General features: G+C 34.3%; 1 non-coding gene across 1 annotated transcript; it reads right to left on the bottom strand.

Annotated features, from left to right (window-relative positions):
• Positions 1–4,950: 4,950 nt before the first annotated feature.
• Positions 4,951–5,069, bottom strand: LOC120597218 (5S ribosomal RNA). The gene has a single exon (XR_005651359.1). It is a non-coding gene; the product is annotated as a 5S ribosomal RNA (ribosomal RNA).
• Between the last annotated feature and the right edge of the window lie 1,292 nt (positions 5,070–6,361).

The following is a 6,361-nucleotide window of genomic DNA, read 5'->3' as shown; positions in this document are numbered from 1 at the left end:
TCAATTCTGGTATAATAGCAAATATGACAAGATTATTAACACTTTATGAAAATAAAAGAAGGAATTTGGAAGTTTTCTTTATAAATTAGAGATATATATAAACAATTTTAACAGAAAAGTGTGAAGGCATCATTAATATATGCTCTGAAATTAAAATACGCTCTAGCATAATAGAATAAATAATGATTTAGACATAAGCATCAATGCATGTGAGATTACAGTAGAGCACAAGTTAAAGATACTGATAAATCAATAGTGGATTTGTCTTGTTCCTTTTGATAATAATAGAATATGATATTCTCCTAAAAGAAGAGTGGACTATAAGAGCTTGGTAGAACACATATTTTATTGAGCATGAGACAGTGCTTTGCTAAATTATGCAATTGAATTATGATATAGTAAATTATTGGAGACCTAGAAAATATTTAAAGGAAAGACGAAAGACCTGAGGTTATTTATTCAATAGAAAAGATGCCTGAGAATTTATTTATATCATAGAGCATTGAATAAGCATTATCCACCTTCCACAGGGCAGGATGTGATTTTTTAATGTCATAAATTGCAATTTGAGCATCTAGAAGAAAAAGAGATTTCTTGATAATAGAAATGACTAAACTCTTGAATAAGTTATTGAAAAAAGTTTCGTGACCCTACAAAATCTATGGGTCAATAACAAATGAGAATTTCTGCCTATTGTGAGCTAGTTTGATGCTTAGGTGATTTAAGTATTGGACCAGAGCACGTCTAGAGGTTTTAGCCAAGTCTTACATGCCATAAACATCTTTACTTAATTCCTTTACTTAATGCCTTTGGTGTGCTGCTCCTTTTCTTGTACATGCTCTCCTTAGGTGATCTCATCCTATCTCTTGGTTTTTGATCACAACTCATATATAATTGCTGACTCCAAGTCTATCTCTCCTCTTAGCTTCAGACTCACAGATACAAATACTTGATGAACACACTCACTCACATATTCACCGGCACCTCAAAATCTGTACCCTTCCCAAATAAATGCTTCTACACAGGTGTTTATAACAGCACTATTTACGATAGCAAAAAGATGGAAAGAACCCAAATACCCATTAATGGCTGAAGAGATACACAAATTGTGGTATACACATACAATGGACTATTATTCAGCCATAAAAAAGATTGAAGTACTAAAACATGTCATGGTGCGGATGGACCTCAAAAATATGCTTAGTGAAAGAAACTAGATAAAAAAGGTCACATGTTATATAATTCAATTTATATGAAATATCCAGAATTGGCAAATCTTTAGAAATACAAAGCAGAAATACAATACAATAGAAATATAATACAAATGTTGTTGCCAGGGGAGATGGGAGCAGAGAGTAATTGTTTAATGGGTAATTTTCTGAATTAATTTCAATGTAGCATTCAATATTTATTATATAAGTAAGTAAGTAGAGTGAGTAAAAGAGTAAATAATAAGAATGTATTCATTTGAACTTTCTATATACATTTTTATGGTACTCAGACTCCAAGATGACTTTTAATGCTCCCTACTCCCTGTATGCACATTCCTGTATAATCAGTCCCTTGACACATTGTAAGTAATAGAATGTGGCAGAATTTACAGTATGTAACTTCTGAAATTAAGTTATAAAAGATAGTGCAGCTTGTTTTTGTTGAGCTCCCCCTGCCCCCTGCTTTCTCTTTCTCTTTCTCATTACATGTATAATGTCATTAGCAGTACTATAGAGAGGTTCATATGGAGAGGAACTGAGAACGCCAACTAATAGCCACATAAATGAGCTTGGACGTGAATTCTCCAGCCCCAGTCAAACCTTCAGGTAACTACAGTCCCAGTTGACAGTAAATCTCATGAGGCACCATGAGCGGAATCATTGAACTAAGCCATTCCCAAATTCCTGATTCTCAGATACCATATGAGATAATGTTTATTGTTTAAGTTGCTAACTTTGGGGTAATTTGTTAAGCAGCAATAGATAACTAATAAAATAATTAAAACTCAACAGTAATCATGGCAATTATTTGGAACTTGGATCAACAAAATATTTTCTCAGAAAGAGTATTTTTATCACTAACGTTGTTTAGTGATAAAAAGGATGCATAGCGGTAATATAAAAAAATACTAACTTTTAGTTAGCTTTCTTATTATTTTTAAATTCTCAACAGATAATTCGCCCCCTTATTTTCTGCACCCAGAATGATCTGTTTCTGTTGCTCTTATATATCTTGGCTCTAGCTTAACCCATCGTCATCTCTTCCCTGGAATAACTGGTGTTTTTTATTCTAGTCTTCCCTAACTTTACTGAATCTATCTACCATACTGAGGACACTCTTATCTTTCTAATTATAAAATCTGACCTTGTAACTCAGATTGCAAATCGGATTGCATAAAACCCCTTAATAACTCCCTTGTGCCTACAGAATAAAGCCCAGGTGATTTTCAAGTTTCTTCATGTTGCCTATGCAGAAAATATTGAAAATTGTCACTTATTGCAGAGGAGTATTCTTATAAGGTTTTCATGATCTGGCCCCTACTTAAGCTTTCCAGCCTCAATCCCTGCTCACCTGAGCATGTACTTGAAGTTGTAAGTCATGATGAAAGATGGATAGTTCTCCAATCATACACATATTCTTTTGCACATTCTGATCTTTTGCTTGGAATTCTCCAATTCTCCTCTAACTCTACTGCTATTCTATTTCAATTGTAGCCTTATTTACTTGGCCAATTTTGTTTTTCACTAACTATAGCTAAAAATTATCTCTTCTTAGAGAAGTTTCATTGGACTTCCTCAGTCCAAATGAAGTGCTTTTCTTATCCAGCTCGCCATACATTATAGCAGTTATATGTTTACATGTCTGTTTACTCTGCCAGACCACTCAAGGATAGGAACTATATTCAATTCATCTTTAGTGCCCTATTGATTAACAGTGTCAGGCCACCCAGAAGTCATGTACTAAACGATGGAATAAATAAAAAGTGAAAATTAAAGCAACAACAACAACACAACTATCCACTATCACAACATCCTAACTCACACTATTATAATTTTTACTGAAGTATTTCTATAGTTTTCTGTATGATAATTTTATATAAATTATCAATTTCAATTCATAGCATTACCACAGTTTAGTATTCTACATTTATTTTTTTTGCTTTGGATAGCTTCTATTGCTATCTGTTCAAGTTCACTAATCGTTTCTTCTGATTAAGTTGTTAATCTTTGCAAGCATACTTTTCATCTCAGACATTGTTTTTTATAAATAAGTAGAGATCACAACTGCAAGTTAAATATACAGCATAGTATGGTTGTCAGCTAAAATGTGCCCCTTCATGCTATAATACATAAATCATCATTTTCTTCCTCCCTCCCTCCCACCCTTTCATCCCTCCCTTTTTCCTTCTTTTTTCATCACCCCATTAAAAAGAAATCTATCTACATAAGTTCCTTTCAGGTTTGCTGGCAACTTAGGTCATCACGATAGTGTTTCTAGTGATGTTGGTGGCCCCAGTGGTGGAAGATGTGGTGTGGGTGATAGTAGGGATAGGGGAAGGAATAAGGAGGAGAGAAAGGCAAAGATGAAGGAGGAAAATATATGAGAGAAAGAAATGGATGAAAGAGACAAAAAAAAAAAGAAGTAAATAAATCTTAAAGGAAATGTAAACTAGGTAGGAGGGTAATACTGAACATTACTAAAAAATAGGGCCTTTAGCATCAGAAATCCTGGGGTTTTGCCCTAGATTTTTAACTGTAAAGAACTATCTCAGGCCAAATATCGTATATCCCAAGCCTTGTTTTTTTCACATATAATATTTTTATAGTGTTTACTCTTATACCAAGCCCTATTTTAAATATCTTATGTATATTAATTTATTTAACTTTTCAACAGCCTCATTTTACACTTCTCCAGACAGGGAGTAGAACTGCCAGCTTTAAACCTAGGCAATCTCACTCCGGAGTCTCTGCTCTTCATAATAATATCTACCTGAAAGGATTTCAGCAAGAATCAAAAGATGTAACTTCTGTGAGAATATTTTGCCAACTAAAAAGTAATTATGATGTAAAAACAATTCTCGAAGTTAATTGTGATGGCAACAAGGGTGATAAAGCCCAGACAAGACTAAGGGAAGTCTTAACAAAAACAAAGTAGTGCTGAGAATTCACTACAATTTAGATTTGGAAAATTTGAGAGTGCTAAAGAAGCTAAAGATGATGCTTCTGTATGTGTTCTTTCTTTTTCCCCCAGCATTTTAATTCCACAGCAGTATTAATTAATAAAATTGCCAATGCTTTTCATTTTAGGTATGATAATCTCGTTAATAATCTATAATGCTACAGAGCCCATACCTTGGTGGGTAAAAATTGATAAAATTTAGTCTTGGGTTTTTATTTTTATTGAATATTTCTATTTATCTGGAAGTATATGTTATATTTTTTCATTTGAGTACTACACGGAAGAGTATGTATATGTGCACGCTTATACATATATAATACATGCACACACTGTTTGCTTAAATGTCAGCTTTTAGAACATTGTTCCATCTCATTTTTAAATACTTTTAAAAAAAGTCTCTAAGATCTAAGAATTGAAAATGCTAGGTAGTTACCTTTAAAGTTGTTTTTTTGAAAGAAGTGGGGAAAGGCAAAAATTCTGTCTCTTCTGATACCTCTTTAGAAGTTTTCTTATTGGTGACACACTGGAGACATCCTCTAATGAAGAGAGAGCCTTAAGATATTTGAAGCCCAGGCACTTTTTCTTGACTTCTTCTGTCTATGAAATCATGAAATTATAGCCTCCCTACACATCTAATACATATTGCTGCTTTGGTCAAGTTATTTTAAAAAGTGTAATTATGGTTGAAAAAAATAACTCTCAGTAGACACATGTTTAATAACATGATTTTTGTTTATTCTCTTTATTATTATTATTATTATTATTATTATTTATTATTCATGTCCACAGCACCTGGTCTTCCTGGGTGGTCTCCCATCCAAGTACTAACCAGGCCCGACCCTGCTTAGCTTCTGAGATCAGATGGGATCAGGCTTGTTCAGGGTGGCATGGCCGTAGACCATTGTTTATTCTATTAAAACATATTTTTAAAAATCATACCATTAATAATTTTTATCAAAAGCATTTTAAAAACCTGGAAAACAAAGGTACAATAATTAAAATCTATTTTAGGAAATATTGTCCTCCACAAAATCTAATTTCTAACGAAAAGCAGTTTCAGAATTGCTGGCCTCAAATAGGAAAAAAATTAGTAAAATGAAAAAAATTTTCTCCTTCCCATCTTCCTACTCCTGTCATTTTTGATAATTTTGTTATTTAGAGCTTTGATGCCATCAAAGGTTATAAAAACACTTATCAGCAACCTTTTTACAAATACATTTGTAGGATTGGCTAATGAGTACAAATAAAGGAACCATGGTTCCTTGAAGGATAGGGTCTATGTCTTCACTTGCTTCTAGAGGCCATCGACAAAGAGTCCCTTGCATACTGATGGTGCTTACTAAATGCTTACTGGATGAATTATGTGGTTACTAAATTATTTCATTTGTCCCTTTGTGAAGATGGTGATCTGGGCTAAGTCACTTAGCGTATGATGATGAAGTGAAAGCTGCTTTACGGACCACTCATCCCAAGGACAGCTGATCGAGGGAATGTACATCCTTCATGGGCAACTGAGTCTTTAGTTCCACCATATTCTCAGAAAGCAGCATCCAACTCCATGCATTATCTGCTAAATTTAGGACACAGTAGTCCACCACCATCAACATTATTAAATATTCACTGTAATTGAGTTTCTCAACTATGCCCAACTTGAGTCTTCATATTTACCAAAACGAGAAGTAGATGGGTGGGTGGTCATTACACAGTCACTCTTACAAATCACAAAGTCACTAAATTCTAAATCGGAAGGGATCTTTGAGCACTTAAACACCATTTACTGCCATGAATTCTGGGGGATGTCTAATTCTGACACTTTTTTATGTGTCTCCAATGAATTTGCACACTAATTCGATAACTGGCGTTCGGAGAGAGGTTCAAACTGTGTGTCATGGGAGGGGCATTAGATCCAACCTAGTAGTTGAAGGAAGTGTTGAAGCTGTGTCTTAAGGAAAGAGTGGACAAGAGTGGGCAAAGTGAAGAATGATAAAAGGTACTATAGGCAGATGGATCAGAAAAAGTCAAAGCTAGTTCGAGTTGTACAACATGGCAAAGGTTGGAAGGAGCAGGCACAGAGGGGAGGAAAGAACTACAACCCAAGAGGTAAGTAAGGTAGGGAGAAGAGATAAATCTGGGTAATGGAAAGGGTCTGGTCAGGAAGTTATGAGCTGTGACAAAAAGTGTGAACTAAATA

This window comes from Pteropus medius, unplaced genomic scaffold, assembly GCF_902729225.1.
Source record: "Pteropus medius unplaced genomic scaffold, Ma_sr-lr_union100, whole genome shotgun sequence".
In the NCBI taxonomy this organism is placed as follows: domain Eukaryota; kingdom Metazoa; phylum Chordata; class Mammalia; order Chiroptera; family Pteropodidae; genus Pteropus; species Pteropus medius.
The sequence above is the reverse complement of the archived record's forward strand: the minus strand, read 5'-3'. Positions and strand labels throughout refer to the sequence as shown.